We start from the raw sequence: 19,313 nt of genomic DNA on the forward strand, positions 1-19,313 counted from the left end.
AAGAAAACATTTTCTACACCTGCCAACTCCTACACTTCCTTTTCTTGTAGAGTAAGTATGTAGCGAAACCTGATCTTGGGGTCTAAGAAGTTAGAGCTCAATTGAATCTCACAAGTAGAAAACGACTCGCTCTGGGTAAACAGACACGGTATTTATTGCTGAATTAGTTTCTGACCTGCTATTACGCTAAAACATTTTAAAAATCGCTCTGAATTACATATATTTTAAGAGGAGCGGGCTCACATTCGTTTTCTGGAAGTCGTGGGGCACAAATGGTAGTGTCTTCGGGAGGTAATAAAAGGCAAACGCCGTTGTTTTGGGCAAGATGTTTCGGATTTAGGTCCGAAGCCTCCACAGACTACGCCTACCAATCCCTCAGTTTCGGTTCCGCCCAAGGCGTGTGAGCTGTATCCATAGAGACCGGGAAGCTTCCCGAGCCGGGCGGCCCCGCCTCTTCCGCTGCATACGCTCCCGCCTCCGGAGGCAGGGAAGCGAAAGGACTTCCGTGTCTCCGGGCTCTCGGCGCCGCCGGATCGTGTTGCGGACCGCCCCCCGTGGCTCCCAAGCCTTTCCAGGCCCGGGAGCGGCCTGGCGGGGCGCTTCCTGCTTGGGCCAGCGCGGCTGCGCACGAGGAGCGCTCTCATTGGTCAGAGCCGCCTCTTGCGATTCGCGTCACGGCGGCGGCGGTGTGAGGACCCTCCCGGACGCTTGGTCGCGGCGGCGGCAGCGGGCGGCCCCACAGCTGGTTTGGGGTCCCGGCGGCCGCGGTTCCGAGGAACCCGAGACGCGTGGCGAGGCGGCGGCGGCGAGCTCTGGTGAGTTTCTCGAGTGGGAGCACGGGCCAGGCCGGCGGGGCCGAGGGTTGAGGGCGGGTGTCCCGGCGGCGCGGCGGGCGGGGAGCGCGCTCCTCCATCCCCTGCTCTGTCCGCCCGACCCCCGGGCCGGCGCCCCTCAGGGCCGGGTTTCCTCTGCCCCGGGCCTCTCAGCCCCGGCTCCCTTCCGGTACTCCCAGCCCTGGGTCCCCTCAGTCCCGAGTCCCTTCAGCTCCGGGTCCCCGGCTTCCTTCCATCCCGGGTCCTCTCAGCCCCGGCTCCTTTCGGCCCCAGCTCCCTTAGGTACCGGCGCCCCCAGCCCCGGGTCCCTCGGCCCCGGCTTCCTTCGGCCCCGGGTCCGCCCTCCGCGCCGAGTCCCCCCGGCCCCAGCGCCCCTCCGCGTCTCCGCTGGCCGCATTCCTGGGTGGGCTCCGCTTGGGCCCCCGTCCGGCCCCTGCGGCGGGGAGACCCCTCACCGGTGCTTGCCCGCGCGCAGGCGGCCGGGTGGACCGCGTTCTGGGCCTGTTGTCCCGGGCGTCGGGCTGCCGTGTGTCGGTGTCGCCCCTTGAGGCTGCTGCTCACCGGCTTCGGTGGGTCTGGGCGTCTGTGCGAGAGCTCGCATTGGGCACCGCTGGCTCTGGGTCTTGTTTACTGTATCCTCTGGGGTTTGACAACTTGGCGAGCTTGCCCAGCAGAAAGCTTGAGAGGTCCCGCTGCGGTTGTATCGGGCACGCTGGCTGCGTTGCAGGGTGTTGGCGTCTTTTTAGCAGAGTGGTCTTCTAACGTCTTTAGGTTTAGACTCTGGACGTCGCAGCCTTCATAGCTCTTCCCAAAACAGTCCTTCTTCCCTCCTCCAGAGAAACCATTGACAACTCAAAGAAGTCTGTCATAATATTTCAAACCATGTTCCAAGTGAAATGTTACGAATAGTTTCCTTCAACCCAAAGCTTTATTTTTGGGGCGGAGATCAGAAACTTTGTCAGTTTTGAAGTTTGAAGTGTCCTATCAAAGGCCACTTGCATGTCTCATCTTAACCACCCTCTGACTCTAATTCCGTTAGAATTTCATAGATTTTTCATTCCTGAGTTTTTCATTTCTAACGTTTATTTCATAGAAATTTCACTTCTAATGCTGTTAGATGTCCGTAGATGTTTTCATCTCCTTTCACAAATTTGTCGGTGCTGACTGTGATTATCCAAGACTAAAATCCTTTCCTCAGTAGTTGGGACTTCCACGCCTGTGGTGGCCGCTACTTGGTGAATTATTATGAAATTTGAAGAAATTTCAAGTTGACTTAAATATGAAAGACATACTTCTTTTAGTTTCTGTTTGTGATTGCCTACCCACTAGTTTATGTTCCTATCTAGACTTTAGGCTCCGTAGCAAGTTTTCTCTTACTGAGGCACTAAGGATGAGAGGAGGATTTCCAGAGCCTAAATGAGAGAGTTTGTGTTTTTCTGTCCGTACATTCCCATATATTAATAAACGAATAGGGTTTTTTTTCCCATCAATAGTGTAAGTTTAGCTCATGCACTTTCTTTGTTGTAAATTATATTTTGTTTTCCAAAATGAAAACAATGTTGTTTCCTTCTTTATTTCAGGAGTTGGCAAACTTGACTGCTTGTGGGCAGTGTCCTGCCAGCTTCCTGTTTTTGTAAATTAAATTGTCAATGGGACATAGCCGTATGCGTTCATTTAGGTATTGTCTGGTTGCTTTTGTGGTTCAACAGTGGAGTTGAATAGTTGGGACAGAGACCCTTATGGCCTGTAAAGGGTAAAATATTTACTATGTGGCCTTCAATAGAAAAAGTTTGCCGACTCCTACTTTATTTCATTAAAAATGATGCATATTCAGTGTGGAAAATTAAAATGACTCAGTAAAGTATAAAGGAGAAAGTAAATATTATCCAGAATCACAGCACGTAGAGGGGTTTGTTTTTGTGATTATCCGTATGGAATCTCTTAGTGATTGTTTTCATATAAATGGGCTTATATTGCTAAGTGTTTATTTGTAATCTGTTAAAACCTCAGATTATTTTTATTTGGCTGTTGAATACATTGTATTCTCTGGATTGTAGATCTCACTAGAAAGGGCTTGATGAGCCAGGTTTTCCTGATTTGTCTTACCAGTCAAGATTTAAAAAATGAGGCACAGTTGATGCTTGGTGGCGGTGGAGGACACTACTTATTGAGCACTTATTATGGACTAGGTAGTCTTCCTATGCTTAACACGGAGCAAGTCACTTAATACCTGCGGCAGCTTTGTGTGGGTACAAAAACTATTATCTCTAGTTCCAGATGAGGAAACTGAGGCACAGAGAGATTAACGACCCAAGTTTGTCAGCTAGTTAATGGTGGAGCTGGGGTTTGAATCCATGCAGTCTGGTTTCAGGACCCAGGCTCTCCATGTGCTGCAGAGCCTCTTAGAGTATTGCTCAGTGTAGAAGGTTTTTAGACAGTCCAGAAATATGTAATGTGAAAATTCTTCCTTGTGCTCTTCACTCTCTGTAGAAAACCACTGTTAATAAGTTTGATATAGAGCTTTCCCGCTCTCTTTGTCTGCATATGCAAATGGTTATTTGCAAATCTGTCTACACATGTAGGTTTTTAAAAAGTTAATAGACTTTATTAGAGCAGTTTTAGATTTACATAACTTTGTGTGGATAGTAAAGAAAGTTCTCATATTATCTACCCTCCATTTTCCCTTGTTGATAACAGCTTGCATTAACATGCTGTATTTGTTACAGTTGATAAACCAATATTGCTACATTGTTCATTAAAATCTACATATTAGGGCTCATTTTTCCTGTTGCAGAGTTTTTAAAATGGGATCTAACCAACCATTGCTCAGCAGTGTGCTTTTCTGGGTGATTTTCAAAATATAGTGCTTCTGGACTTTTGAATGCAAATAAACAGTCTTTATTCACTAACGTTCAGATTAATGACACAAGTTTAGCCTTTTCCTTGGAGTGGAAAACTTGCCTGGAAGTTACTTCGTTTTCTCTTTTTCAAAAGTTAATCTTGTAGCACCAGCTGCTTTTCTCTGAAGAAAAACGTATTATTATTGTTATTTTTTTCTTCTGCGGTACGCGGGCCTCTCACTGTTGTGGCCTCTCCCATTGCGAAGCACAGCCTCCGGACTCGCAGGCTCTGCGGCCATGGCTCACGGGCCCAGCCGCTCTGTGGCATGTGGGATCTTCCCGGACCGGGGCACGAACCCGTGTCCCCTGCATCGGCAGGCGGACTCTCAACCACTGCGCCACCAGAGAAGCCCAGAAAAGCTTATTTTTTGATGGGACATTCTGGCTTCTCTCTGAAGCTGTTCAGCTTCTCGGAGACTTCTTGCTGTTTTTCATCGGAAGAGTGGTGCACATCAACCCACTTAGCATCAGCTTCCTCCTCCCTGAGACTGGTATTTCCCCACCCATCTTGATCGTTCTCAGCATTCTCTCGCTCAACTTCCAGAACTTCTGTTCCCGGAATGTAATCTTTAGCATCTAATTCTCCATGTTCTTGTACCCTTGATTTTATTGAGGCCTCTGTAGTCTTACCCTGGAATTCCTTCTGCAATATCTGAGGGTTCAGTTTTTGGAAGAACTGAATCAGAGTCCTGGGAGACATCATCACATTCTTTCTTTGTGTTTTATTATTCTGGGCAAGGTTTTGAGGAAGTTTTTTAGTCATTGAGCTGTTATCTCTTTCAGAGCTTTGTTTCCTACTGTCATGACTTCCCCAGAGTTCTTGTCATAACAGAATGGGTGGCATGGTCATGAGCAACACCGGAATGTGCTCTGGGACTGCCAGGCGCTGAGAAGTGTATACAGCAGACCGAAGGATCTCGTTACTTCTCCTTGGTGCTGCTGCAGAGATAGAAAAAGCGTGTGAATCCCTGCCAACCTGGAGGTAAGGCCCAGGGGCACTGACTTCACTTCACGGGTCTCCTTGAAACTCTTCAGCTGCTTTAGTGGTTTTCGTGCACATTCTTGGGGCTCATGAATCTAACGCATAGCTGAAAAGTTAAACACTTCGAACTTTTTTCTTTTGTTTCTGAAGTACGTTGGTAACCTTCTTTCCTTGTGTTTAGAGCCTCTCCCCCAAGGCATGCTGCATTAGCATTCTGGGTCGTTGTCCTCTTCCTCTTGTTCATCTTGCCCTTGTTAGAATGTCAAGGCAGCGACCTTAGAGAACCACACAGTTGTGGGACTTCCCTGGCGGCCCAGTGGTTAAGACTTCGCGGTTCCGATGCAGAGTGAGAGGGTTCGATCCCTGGTTGGGGAATAAGATCCCACGTGCTGCACGGCACAGCCAAAAGATTACAAAAAGAAGAGACAGAAGCATACGGTTGTGATAACATTGACGGTCTTGGCGTCATTTCAGATGCTTCTTCTGTAGTTTAGGGATCACTTCCAAAGATATCTTGGGTGCGGTTGTGTTGCTGTCCCTTAACATGTGCATGTGTAATTCTGCAATACTGTATTCACCTTATTCTTGTTTTTGCACTTTTATTCTCATCAGTCACAAAATGAGTGTACAGAGTCGTAGAAGCTTACATGGCAGCGTCGAGGTTCAAGGAAGATCTCTGGCAACCTTGATGGATAGATGAGGTATTCAGGAAGATCAGAGTATTGCAAAATGTTATTGGAAGGCCTACGTTCAAGACAGTGTAGCTGTAGGAGGGCAGATCTTTCCGTTCTTGAGGAAAGTTATCTAGATGTTCTGGGTGGCAGAACATCTGTGCCATAAACATCACCAGCTTTGCCAGTTCTTTGCTGGGTTTATTTGGTTGCAACTTGAAAATCTCCCACGTTGGGTTTGTAGTGAATATTCTGCTGTGGAATCTCCTCAGTGTAGGCCAGAGGGTCTACTTTATTATTCCTGTACCTGCTTGCAGGTTACTGGGCAGCTAGTGTTTATTTCTGCTGGACAAGTTGGCTGCAGACTGGCTCTCCTTGAGCAGTTCTCAGAAGAGCTACACCACTGACACCAGCCAACCCTTCTCAGGCTGTGGCTTGGAATCTTGCTTCCAGGTGTGACCGGAAGTAGCACTTGGGAGCTTGGCACGTGGCGCCATCTTGGCTCATAGTCGTGTGCGTTAAAAACCAACACTCATGGCTTTCCAGGTCAATCCATCTGTGTCTACTCTGTTCTTTAAATCGTTTCTTAGTATTTTGTTGAATGTGTACACCATAATTTAATAGTGTTCCTATTGCTGGATGTTTAGATTGTTTACATTTATTGTATATTATGCGTATGCATTGTATGTACAATTGTTGCGTGCTGATGGCTCTTTAGAGTAGCTCTCTAAGAGTCTAGTTACTGGGTTGAAGGAAATGCATGTTTTATTTTTTGATGTGTATTGCCAGACTGCCATCCAGAAAAGTCACAGCAATGTTAACTCTTGACCAGAAATGTGGCCGAGGTCTAGCTTCTCCATGCCATTTCCAACTTTTTTTTTCAGTCTGTATCTGATTGGCAGTTAAACATGTCTTGCAATGATGTATTCTGTCTCACTGGGAGATGTGTTTTGTTTTGATAGCATTCTTTTGAAGTTGATATAGAATTACTTTAGGCAAAATCTACATTCTGCAGTTGTTCTTTCTAATACTTACCCCCTTAGATAGAGCTGCTCACCTATTTAGATTCCCTATCTAGTCCTGGAAAGCAGCGTGATTTTGCCATCCCTGTTAAAAGAATCTGGACGACTGCCCAGTAGACTATACATTTCTTGAAGATGAGGAGCGTATAACTTTATTCATATCTGTTGTAATCCTGGTGGTGAGTAAATGTTATATTCTTTTCAAAACCTAAATTGGATTGTGTTGTTTTGGGCTTACTGCTGAGTGAAGTGCTTTAACTTTGTTAAAAATAATCTTTTCAGAGTCTTTGTGAATTGTCATCTTGGTGTATATTCTCTATGTTATCTCTTTTTTTTAAAAAAAGATTTTTTTGATGTGGACCGTTTTTAAAGTCCTTATTGAGTTTGTTACAATATTGCTTCTGTTTTATGTTTTGGTTTTTTTGGCTGCGAGGCATGTGGGAATCTTAGCTTGCTGACCAGGGATCGAACCCGCATCCCCTGCATTGGGAGGCAAAGTGTTAGCCACTAGACTGCCAGAGAAGCCCCCCTGTATTATCCTTTATTTCTAAAATGAGATAAATAAGAGTGATTGACATCCTAGGCCCTGTTTGTAAGGAAAGAATTAACCAAACCTATTTAATAAGAACATTTGGTATTCAGTTTTGGAAGTTAAGGAATGGATTAATTAGGGGATTTGTTTCGTGTAACCCATGGTTTTGAATTTTCTGTATTGGGGTATACCATGTGTTAGAGGGGATGTGTGCTGCCTAAATGGTATGCTTAGCTTCAGTAGACATTGTGAGGCTCCAGACAGAAGGAAAAGGGAAGCCAAATTCAGAAAACTGCCAGAATATCTTTAGGCATGGGGAAAATACCTGTGGGAAAGGACACTTCAAGTTTTTAAAAAGGAGACCACATGCACACAAAAAAACCCACAGAACTTGCTTTATATATGACTTGTAATGTTACATATTCTTATCGGACTTAGGAATTTTCCACAATGTCCATGCACAGGAAAACAAAGCATACAAAGCAAAATGGCCTTGAAGAGAAAGAAATAATTAGCTTATTAAATTTTGACCAACTTCACGTTTTCTTTTGTATACATTTTTTTGTTAGTATATTAGCTAATTATTTTTCACTGGTAGCATATTGACTTTAATCCTGTATGTCCTGAAATTTTAGTGTCGTGAACATGTGTGCATAGTTGTATTTGCATACCCATTCCTTTGGTCCAGGAAGAAGCAATGATGGTGAAAACTTAGCGTGGTGGAACAGAAAGTTTATTTTTATTTTCTTGGAATTTATTTACATTTTATTTCACTGCAGAGTTTCTGTAACTTAAAAGAGCCAGAAACATAATAATTATATATATATAAAAGAAAAATGAGGAAAAGGAGAAGGCATATATTCTTTTCCCAAGTGGCAGCATAATTCAATGACTAAGAATAAAATTTGGATTTGAATTTTCTTGGCAGCTGAGATGAAAATGGAAATATGGTAAAATATATAGCACTGAACTGGAAGGAGGAACAAAACTAATTTTCCAGGGATAAATCTTCACTTGATGGATTTTAAGGAACTATTTAAATTGGGTGGGGCTTCCCTGGTGGCGCAGTGGTTGAGCGTCCGCCTGCCGATGCAAGGGACACGGGTTCGTGCCCCGGTCCGTGAAGATCCCACATGCCGCGGAGCGGCTGGGCCCGTGAGCCAAGGCCGCTGAGCCTGCGCGTCTGGAGCCTGTGCTCCGCGGTGGCAGAGCGAGAGGCCCGCGTACCGCAGAAAAAAAAAAAAAAAAAAAAGAATAAATTGGGTGTTACATAAAGCTTTATTTTATTTATTTATTTATTTTTGGCTAGAGGCCCTTGTTAAAAAAAGGTGATGATGTTGCGTTAACGTTTCAAGCCAATGAAAGAAATTGTATGTGGAGCAGTTGGTTTGAATTTAGGCTGCAGATGTGTGCTTTAGTTGGCTAATACATATACTATTTTTTTTCTTAAAGTATTTCAAACATACGGGAGAATACAGAGACCAAGATAATTAACCTTCACACATCTACCATACAGTTATATCAGATCTCAACGTTTTCCCACACTTACCTGTTTGTTTTTTTTTTTAAAGAAAAGCCTTTCACATGCAGTTGAAGCACCTTCTTGGGTTACATTTCACTTTCTTCCCAGAAGTAATGATATCTTGAATTTGGTGTTTTTAATACCTGTTTTTATATAATTACTACATAGGAGTATATTCATAAATCAATATTATGTTTTGGGTATTTTCAAACTTTATATAAGCAATATCCTACCTACTCTGTAACTTGTTTTTCATGAAACAAGTTTTTTTAGACTCATGAAATTGCTGATATTTTTACCATTTTTGACCTACAAAAATGGTAGTTTCATGTGGTTCATCCTAGTTATAGTCATTACTTTTATCTGCTGTATAGTTGTATTATTATACGAATACAACCAGTTTAAATTTATTTTCGTGTTGATAGGTATTTAGGTTGTTTCCATTTTTCCTGTTTTAAAAACAATGCTACATTGAACATCCCTGGTTAGAAATCCTTGTGCAAAGATCCTTGAAGATCCCTTTAAGATCTTCGGCAAGTTTTTCAAACTGCATGTTGGGAACCATTAATCGGTTATGAAATCACTTTAGGAATTAAAATAGTTCAGAGAAATATCAGGTTGTTTTGCAGTAAGGATTAAGTGTTTTGTGAAATTGTGTGTGTGTGTGTGTGTGTGTGAGTGTGTGTCTGTGTATGGCTACTCAGTTTGAAATGAAGTTCTCTGGTGTAAATTACCCACAAGTGGAATTACTGGGTTTGAGATTATGGAGATTATGGGAATTTAAAGTTCTATCAGATATTGCCAAATTGCTTTTCAGAATTGAGTCACTTTGTGTTTTTTTAGCTTGAGAATATGAGAATTGCTCTATCTAAATCCTTGTAGATCCATGACATTGTCAGATTTATTACATGTTTACAAATCAGATGAGTGTGAAATGATATTATCTTAAAATATTTCTTGATTACTTATGAGATTGAGCATGTTGAAATGTTGAGTGACTATTCTGATTTCTGTTTCTTAGCTGTCTGTCCCTGTCTCTCCCCCCCAGTTGGGTTGTCCTTTTAAAATTGCTTTTAGGAGTTTATTGCATATCCTGGTTATGTCTGTGAAATGAATTGTAGGTATTTTCTAGTCTGTGTGGCTTATCTGTTAACTTTTTATATGGTTTGTTGAATAGAAAGGATTGTCAAATCTATCATCATTTTTCTTATTGGTTTGTGTCCTTGGTGCCTTATTTAAGAAATCTATTCCATACTCCAAGGTCATTTAGGTCTCTGCATTTCCTTCTAAAAGTTTTAGAAATTTGGTATTTTATATTTAGCTCTTGATCTTGCCTGAAAAAAAATTTTTTTTGTATATGATGTGAGTCAGGGATCTAATTTTTTTATATGCATAGCCAGTTACCACAGCACTGTTTAACACTGTGTTTTTAAATTTGAATTGTAAATCTTTTGAGCAGTTTCTGGGTCAACACAATAACAGCCTTTTTGTCTTTCATCAGGTTGCTCAAATGTTCAAGTTTGTGACTTCTGGGCCAAAGTAATTGATTGGTGGATTACTTGATCCAGAAACAGAACTTAGAGGAGTAGATAAATACAGCACATTTTGTAGATCTCATCCAAATGTCATTTCTCTCAACCACTTTTTATTTTATTTTATTTATTTATTTTAAAAATAAATTTATTTACTTTTGGCTGCTTTGGTTCTCTGTTGCTGTGCGTGGCTTTCTCTAGTTGCGGCAAGCAGGGGCTGTTCTTCCTTGCGGGACGCGGGCTTCTCATTGCGGTGGCTTCTCTTGTGGAGCACAGGGTCTAGGTGCGTGGGCTTCAGTAGTTGTGGCGTGCAGGCTCAGTAGTTGTGACACACGGGCTTAGTTGCTCTGTGGCATGTGGGATCTTCCCGGACCAGGGCTCGAACCTGTGTCCCCTGCTTTTGGCAGGGGGATTTTTTTTTTTTTTTTTTTTCCGAAGGAGGTGGATTCTTAACCACTGTGCCACCAGGAAAGCCCTCAACCACTTTTTAAGTAGAAGCTAGGTTTCAGACAGTTTGAGGGTAAACTTTTTTTAAAAATACATTTGTCTATTTGGCTGTGTTGGGTCTTTAAAAAAAATTTTTTTTAAAGAAGATTTTATTTATTTATTTATTTTTGGCTGCATTGGGTCTTCGTTGCTGCGCATGGGCTTCTCATTGCAGTGGCTTCTCTTGTTGCGGAGCACAGGCTCTAGGTGCATGGGCTTCAGTAGTTGTTGCGCACGGGCTTAGTTGCTCCACGGCTTGGCTTGTGGGGTCTTCCCGGACCAGGGCTCGAACTCCTGTCACCTGCATCGGCAGGCAGATTCTCAACCACTGTGCCACCAGGGAAGTCCGAGACTTTCAGTTTTGATTTTAGAATTATACATGTAAATTTGAATCTTTCTGAAATGTCTGATAGAAATCGCTACAAATCACTTAATTTAAGAATGAAGGGGCTTCTCTGGTGGCGCAGTGGTTGAGAGTCCGCCTGCCGATGCAGGGGACACGGGTTCGTGCCCCGGTCTGGGAGGATCCCACATGCTGCTGAGCGGCTAGGCCCGTGAGCCATGGCCGCTGAGCCTGCGCGTCTGGAGCCTGTGCTCCGTAACGGGAGAGGCCACAGCAGTGAGAGGCCCGCGTACCGCAAAAAAAAAAAAAGAATGAAAACTATTTTTGTTTCCACTTAAAAAGGGTTTTTAGTCTGAGAAGAGTTGCTTTGAGGTCTGCAGATAGTTATATATTCTAGGGTTTTTTTTTTTCCATTCCTTTTCTTTTACATTTGTAGTTGAAAGAAGACCTTGTGGTTTAGTGGAATTTAGTGATATTGGGAAAGGTTGTAGACACAAGTTTTATTTGTAGATTTCTGATTGTGATATTGAGAAAGATGACTAATCACTTCTTGGTTTCTCTATCTGCAGCATTGTAGAAACAAAAAACAAAAAAGAAACTTATGCTGTGGAGGGTGTTATGCAGGATGAGATAGGGCCCTGAATGATTGTTATTTACTTATGGAGACAGGTCTTTACCAAAGTAGGGTTTTTGATTTTGCCTGAAACATTGACTGTACAGATCATATATTTTACCTGGACAGATTTTATTTGTGAAATAGTTGGAACAAGAGTGTGGTTATATGGTATTATAGTGCAGATGGTTTATGAAAGGAAGTCTTTGCATAATTTACATATTTTGGTTTAGTGTAGATATGACAATTTATATATCATGGGCTTGTCAGGATTTCTCTGACTATAATGTTCAGGACTGTTGTTCCTGTCATGTATGTTTGCATTTTTGTGTACTGTTCTTTGTTTTAGAAACTCAGGGTTACTTATAGATCTTGGGAAATGGAAACAACCATTGTAACATGGCTATAAGAGTTGTATCAAATCCTTCTTTCTTTAATTAATTTTTGGCTACATTGGGTCTTTGTTGTGCACGGGCTTTCTCTAGTTGCGGCGAGCGGGAGCTACTCTTCATTGTGGTGCCGGGCTTCTCCTTGAGGTGGCTTCTGTTGTTGTGGAGCAGGGCTCTACGTGTGTGGGCTTCAGTAATTGTGGTGCGAGGGCTCAGTAGTTGTGGCTCGCGGGCTTTAGAGCCTAGGCTCAGTGGTTGTGGCACATGGGCTTAGTTGCTCCATGGCATATGGGATCTTCCCGGACCAAGGCTCGAACCTGTGTCCCCTGTATTGGCAGGCGGATTCTTAACCACTGTGCCACCAGGTCCTCGAATCCGTTTTATAAAGGTGTTTTTTATCCGTGACCATGACCAGTGGCTTTAATGGACTATTTGTGCCTTTAATGAAGCCCTGTAAGATGGTAAAGTATGGGCTTTGGAGTTAGATACAGATTTGAATTCATAGTCTCCAGTTAAGTTTGTGTTATTGATGACTTATTTGATCTCCTTTAGTGTCAGTTTCTTCATCTGTAAAATGGGACCCCATATCATAAGGATTGCTGGAGGATTAAATGAGATGATGGGTGAAAGTCCAACTACTTAGCCTGGTTCAAAGTTGGCTCCGGTAAGTGTTAAGCAGCAATTCCCCTCCCTTCTAAGAGATAACATCATGACCATGACCAGGAAAAATGGAACCACTTACCTTTGTGGGAGGCAGTGTTGTATAATGGAGAGGGCCTAATCTGGATAGTTCTTGCTTCTCTGTTTTGTAGCTTCTATAACCTTGAATAGTCTTACCCTCAGTCCTCTCGTTTGTAAACAAAGATTATACTATCTGTAACAGGCAGGGTTTTAAAGTTAAATGAGAGTATGTATAAAAGCTCACTTTATCTGGCACTTGGTAACCTCTAAATTAGCCTCTAAACTTTTATAGTGATAGGTAGTAATACTGTGCTGCTGAAGTAGGTCTCAAGACTGAGAGAGGTAGGCCTTCACTGGCTTTGCTACTTCACGGCATAGGATTTGCCTGACTTCTTCTCAGGAAAGTTGGTCAGTGGGGTTGGGCAGTAAGTTAGAAGAGGTTCCTTGTGATTGTACTTAAAAGCTGCCCTACTTCATGCTAGGAAAGAAAGTAGTGTAAATGATACAGAGTGTTGCCTGTCTTTAGAGCTTCAAAATAATCTTTAAAAAACAAGCTGCATTTGACTTGAAACGTTTCTTTGTGCTTACATCAGCTAAGATTTTATGAACATGAAAGCTGGTAGTGCCTGTCTTAAAAATCTATGTGTTGCTCCTTCTCAGTTATCAACTGTATCATTTTTGGAAGAGCTGTATCAGTTAGTAACATATGTTGGGAACTTTTCCCATTTTATCAGTTATTCTTTTCCCAGTCATCAGGTTTTCTTATTGACATTTTTCTACTCAGAAATGTTCTGAGTGTTTGGGAAGAATTCCAGTTTTAACCAATCATTTTATTGCTTCTGGTATGTGGCAAGGCTCCATGGTCCTCCCCATTTCTTTTTTTTTTTTAAGTAAATTTATTTATTTAATTAATTTATTTTTGGCTGCATTGGGTCTTCGTTGCTGCATACGGGCTTTCTCTAGCTGCGGCGAGTGGGGGCTGCTCTTCGTTGCAGTACGCGGGCTTCTCATTGCGGTGGCTTCTCTTGTTGCAGAGCGTGGGCTCTAGGTGCGCGGGCGTCAGTGGTGGCACGCGGGCTGAGTAGTTGTGGCTCGTGGGCTCTAGAGCGCAGGCTCAGTAGTTGTGGCGCACAGGCTTAGTTGCTCCGCAGCATGTGGGATCTTCCCAGACCAGGGCTCGAACCCGTGTCCCCTGCATTGGCAGGCAGATTCTCAACCACTGCGCCACCAGGGAAGCCCTCCTCCCCATTTCTTGATTGTTTCTTAATATTTTCAACATCGCTGTAAAGTACAGTGTACTGTCAGTGTTAACTCCTGGTTTTGTCACTTAAGTGCTATCATGCATTTATTTGAGAACAGCTTATGGTTCATGCTAACATAGAAGGTTGGGGATAAGAGCATTAAGTTGGGTGTTTGATTGATTAGATAGATTACATTGCCACTTATTACTGTAGTTATCTCAGGCATGTTATTTATAACCTCTCTGGGCGTTTTGTCATTTCCAAAATGGAGGAAATAATTGTACCTATCCTCCAGGATTGTTGCAAGGATTTAAAGAGATAATCCATGGGAAATGTTCTTTGCATGTAGTTAACGCTCACTGCATGTTAGCTGTTCCTGTCATTCCCCCTCCTCCTCATCATCATACAGCAAAGATTTTTAAGCTCCTTTGCATTCCAGACCAAGCTTGGTGTTGTGGATACAAAAATGGATTCCAAAAAAGGCTTCCTGACCTTGAGAAGTTTTGCATTGCAGGAGGGGAAGACAGGCATGTAAACAAAAAAATGCAATAAATTCTGACAAGTACTATAATAGAAACATTAGTAAATGAGAAGAATAAAGGAGTTAGTGTCAGGAGCCTGGGGACGTCAGGGAAATTAGTTTCTGCCTATGAACTTATTCTTGAAGTGTGGGTAGTAATTCCCCACTTATTCATTCAGCAGATGTTTAGTGAATACACCTACTGTGTGCCAGAAGCTATTTTAGGTACTGGGGATATAGGTGTAAAGAAGATATATTGGGTTGGCCAAAAGGTTCATTCTTTTTTTCCGTAAGGTGGCTCTGATAGCACTTAGTTGTCTTCAACTTCATTCGAAACAATTTTGTTAGATTGTATTGTGACAGCTGACATATCAGTGTGCATTTAAAAAAAGAAAAAACTTACTCAAATTGGTGAATTTTTGTGTAGCCATTTTAATATTGAAGATGGAAGAAAAAAGCAACATTTTTGGCATATTATGCTTTATTATTTCAAGAAAGGTAAAAACACAACTGAAATGCAAAAAAAGATTTGTGCAGTGTATGGAGAGGGTCCTCTGACTGATTGAATGTGTCCCAAGTGGTTTGCGAAGTTTTGTGCTGGAGATTTCTCACTGGACGATGCTCCACGGTTGGGTAGACCAGTTGAAGTTAAAAGTGATCATATGGAGACATTAATTGAAGACAATCAACATTATACCACGCGAGAGATAGCCGACATACTCAAAATATCCAAATCAAGCGCTGAAAATCACCTGCACCAGCTTGGTTATGTTGATCGCTTTGATGTTTGGTTTCCACGTAAGTTAAGTGCAAAAAACCTTCTTGACCGTATTTCCACATGCGATTCTCTACTAAAACGTAACGAAAATGTTCTATTTTTAAAATAAATTGTGATGGGAGATGCAAAGTGGATACTGTCCAATAATGTAGAACAGAAGAGATTGTGGGGCAAGCGAAAAGAACCACCACCAACCACACCAAAGGCTGGTCTTCATCCAAAGAAGGTGATGTTTTGTACATGGTAGGATTGTAAGGTAGTCCTCTACCATGAGCTCCTTCCGGAAAACAAAGCGATTAATTCCAACAAGTACTGCTCCCAGTTAGACCAACTGAAAGCAGCACTCGATGAAGAGCATCTGGAATTAGTCAACAGAATATCCATCAGGATAACGCAAGACTGTGTGTTTCTTTGATGACCAGACAAAAACTGTTACAGCTTGGTTGGGAAGTTCTGATTCATCTGCCGTATTCACCAGACATTGCACCTTCAGATTTCCATTTATTTCGGTCTTTACAAAATTCTCTTAATGGAAAAAAATTCAATTCCCTGGAAGACTGTAAAAGGCACCTGGACCAGTTCCTTGCTCAAAAAGATAAAAAGTTGGGCTTCCCTGGTGGCGCGGTGGTTGAGAATCTGCCTGCCAATGCAGGGGACACGAGTTCAAGCCGTGGTCTGGGAAGATCCCACATGTCGCGGAGCAACTGGGCCCGTGAGCCACAGCTACTGAGCCTGCACGTCTGGAACTTGTGCTCCGCAACAAGAGAGGCCGCGACAGTGAGAGGCCCGCGTACCGCGATGAAGAGTGGCCCCCGCTCGCCGCAACTAGAGAAAGCCCTCACACAGAAATGAAGACCCAACACAGCCAAAATAAATAAATAAATAAAAATTTAAAAAAAGGTAAAAAGTTTTGGGAAGACGGAATTATGAAGTTGCCTGAAAAATGGCAGAAGGTAGTGGAACAAAAGGGTGAATATGTTGTTCAATAAAGTTCTGGGTGAAAATGAAAAATGTGTTTTTTATTTTTACTTAAAATCCAAAGGCACTTTTTGGCCAACCCAATATAATGTCTCTTCTTTCAGGAGTTTTCAGTCTAGTGAGAAAAGACCAGTAGTAAGTAAACAAAGAAATAAAAATACCAGAGACAAGTGCTGTGGAAGAGATTAAAAGGTGATGTGATAAGGAGTGACTGAGATTATGTGGTCAGAGAAGGATTCTTTGAGTAAGTGACCCTTAAGTTGAGATCCGCATGTGAAGAAGGAGCCCAGCCATGGGAAGATCTGGGCGATGAGCATTCCAGGCCTTGGGAACCAGGTGACATAGAGCCATTTGAGCCTTCCGGGTGTTTGGGGAGTAGATGGGAAGTCACTGTGGCTGGAATGTAGTGGGCAAGGGGGAGAGTGGTACAGAATGAGGCCAGAGTTAGGGGCTAATCATTTAAGGTTTTGTAAGCCAGGGCAAGAGGTCCCTTAGGTGTAAAGGAAAGCCATTGGAGGGCTCAAAAAGTAAGGGAGTGTGTTTTGAGAAAGATCTGCTGTGACCGCTGTGTGAGGACTGGATTCTGAGGATAAGGGGGGTGGGGTGGGTAACAGAAGTGGAACCCAGGAGACTTTACTGGCTGTTGTATTAGGACAGGTGAGAGATGCTGGTGGCTTGAACCAGAAAGTAAGAGTGGAGGGAAACAGGTAGATTTGGGCTGTGTGACCCCTCTCTCCCATCACTGTAAAGCTTTTTTTTTTTTTTTTTTGTGGTATGTGGGCCTCTCACCGCTGTGGCCTCTCCCGTTGCAGACCACAGGCTCTGGACGCGCAGGCTCAGCGGCCATAGCTCACGGGCCCAGCCGCTCCGTGGCATGTGGGATCCTCTCGGACTGGGGCATGAACCCGCGTCCCCTGCATCGGCAGGTGGACTCTCAACCACTGCGCCACCAGGGAATCCCCACTGTAAAGCTTTTTATGTTCTTTTTTGTTTTTGGCTGCGCTGAGCGGCTCGTGGGATCTTAGTTCCCTGATCAGGGCTTGAACCTGGGTCCTGGCAGTGAAAGCACTGAGTCCTAACCACTGGACTGCCAGGGAATTCCCACAGTAAAGCTTTTTTTTTTAAAGAGTTAGGTGGTAACTTTTATTCCAACCTCCCACCCAGAGCAGAAGGTAAAGCTTTTTAAAGTGTTAAGTTTAAGAGGTCCAACCCCTTTCCTTGCCAGTTAATGTGATAGAAATCTGCCAACAAGGTTCTCTAAAGATTTATAAGCCAGTCAGGGTAACACATCTAGTACTTATTTTTAATAATGATTTGTAAAGAGAAAAAATGGCTAGTATTCAAAAGAAAATCTGCTGCCTTTAATATCCCTGCTGGTCCCACTGTTGAAATAAAGTATTCCATCCTAAAAAAATAATCTGGTTTCATTATTAGTAGTTCAGATTTGCATTACATATTTAGTTTCACATTGAAGTCTGAAAGAAGAGGTCATGAGGGGCATAACATACTGATACTTCCACGTAGAACATTCTGTGCCACTCAGGTTTCCAATCAAGGAAGAACATGAACTTGATACCAGAAATCTCATTAACCATGCACTAACTTCAAACGCATACTTCAGGGTGGAATGACAGACCACACTGGAATAATTTCAGTATACAACTTTCAAGTCACTTTGAAATTGGCTACTTTCAACTTGGAGGAAGCCAACAAAATCATGGGACATATTTTGCAGCCTGTCCTCTACCACTGAATAATCTAATTATAGAACTAGAAAACGATGCCACTAGACTGAGTACTTGCTGCACCCTACTTGCTGTGTCCCAGTTAATACAAAGGGACGTTATACCACTGGCCCTTAGAATTTGAAGACTTAAGGTCCATGGCAGTTGGCAAGTCTTTAGAGAACCTTGCTGGAAGATTGTATCACATTAACTGGCAAGGAAAGGGATTGGACCTCTTAAACTTAACACCTTAAAAAGCTTTACAGTGATAGGGGAGAGAGGTCCTCTGGGTGCTAGAGTGTTGTTTGTTGCTGGTTACACAGCATTTATACTTTGTCAACTTTGTGTCCTTTTCTGAATGTATTTTTTACATGAATAAAAAGTTTACTAGACAAAGAGGCCATATAGTACTATAGTATATTTCCACCCCCCCATTAAAAAATGTACATAACATAAAATTTACTATCGTCACCATTTTTAAGTGTGTAGTCATGTTGTAGATCCATGTTGTTGCAGCCATCACCACCATTCATCTACAGAACTCTTTTTTTTCATCTTGCAAAACAGAAGCTATACCCATTAAATGGTAACTCTCCATTCCCTCTTTGCCCCAGCCCCTGGCAACCGCCATTGTACTTTCTATGAATTTGACTACTTTAAATAACCTATGGTAAGTGGAATTATAACATCCTCAGGTTCACTCAGGTTGTAGCTTGTGTTGGAATTTTCTTCTTTTTTTGAGGCTGAATATTTTCTTGTATGTATAGACCACATTTTGTTTGTTTGTCCATTGATGGACACTTGGGCCGCTCCACGTTTTACTGCTTGTGAATAACGCTGTTATGAACATGAGTGTATAAATGTCTCTTCAAGACCCTGCTTTCAGTTCTTGTGAGTACATACCCAGAAGTGGAATTGGCTGGGTCATATAGTAAATGTATTTTTAATTTATTTGAGGAACTGCCATACTATTTTCCACAGCTTGCCTGCTCTTTTAAAATTGGGGGCAACATAACAATTAAAATTATGAAATAGGTGAAGTAATACATTATACTATAATATAGTCTACCTTTGGCGGGAAGTCCAATATAACTGATTAAATATGACATAAATAATACTAATTCCTTTTCTTCTGTTTTTCCCCTGGAGAATAAGACATTTATTCATTCATACAAGAAACCTTTACTGAATGTCTACTGTGTATCTGTTGCAGTTTGGTTCTCAGCATTGAGCAGACAAACTCTTGCCTCATGGAACATGCAGACAAGTACTGGATTTTAGAAAATAGCTTTCCTGGGGTAGAGCTAAAATTCTAGACCAGAAGTATCAAACCATTAAGTTAGCAGTTTGTTCAGGTAGAGAAAATTGCTTTTGAGTTAGCATTTAAGCAACCTTGGTGCTTTTAAGCAACATAATAATTTACCTTATGTAGTATTATTTGAAGGGAAAGTGAAGTCTAAGAAGCGTGAGTTTAAAATTTTCCATTGCTTTCCCACTGGGAAGGAAACTTGGTGTGAGTACATTTGACTGGGAGTCAACAGATGAGGGTCCAGTCCTGACTTTAAC

The 19,313-nt window shown here is 42.4% G+C and overlaps 1 protein-coding gene and 1 pseudogene across 3 annotated transcripts in view; one reads left to right on the forward strand and one right to left on the reverse strand.

The window, feature by feature from the left end:
- Positions 1–665: 665 nt before the first annotated feature.
- The window catches only part of ADIPOR2 (adiponectin receptor 2), a 52,500-nt gene continuing 33,852 nt past the window's right edge, over positions 666–19,313 (forward strand). The window contains exons 1-2 of one of the 3 annotated variants that reach the window (XM_032645406.1): positions 666–815; positions 4,566–4,715. The gene's annotated coding sequence lies outside the window, so the exon portion shown is untranslated. Of the gene's footprint in view, positions 816–4,516; positions 4,716–19,313 lie in introns of all 3 variants that reach the window. The other 2 variants (XM_032645407.1, XM_032645405.1) reach the window with 2 other exon arrangements.
- Positions 4,095–5,893, reverse strand: LOC116761250 (annotated as a pseudogene).

This window comes from Phocoena sinus, chromosome 10 (genome assembly GCF_008692025.1).
Source record: "Phocoena sinus isolate mPhoSin1 chromosome 10, mPhoSin1.pri, whole genome shotgun sequence".
Lineage (NCBI taxonomy): Eukaryota > Metazoa > Chordata > Mammalia > Artiodactyla > Phocoenidae > Phocoena > Phocoena sinus.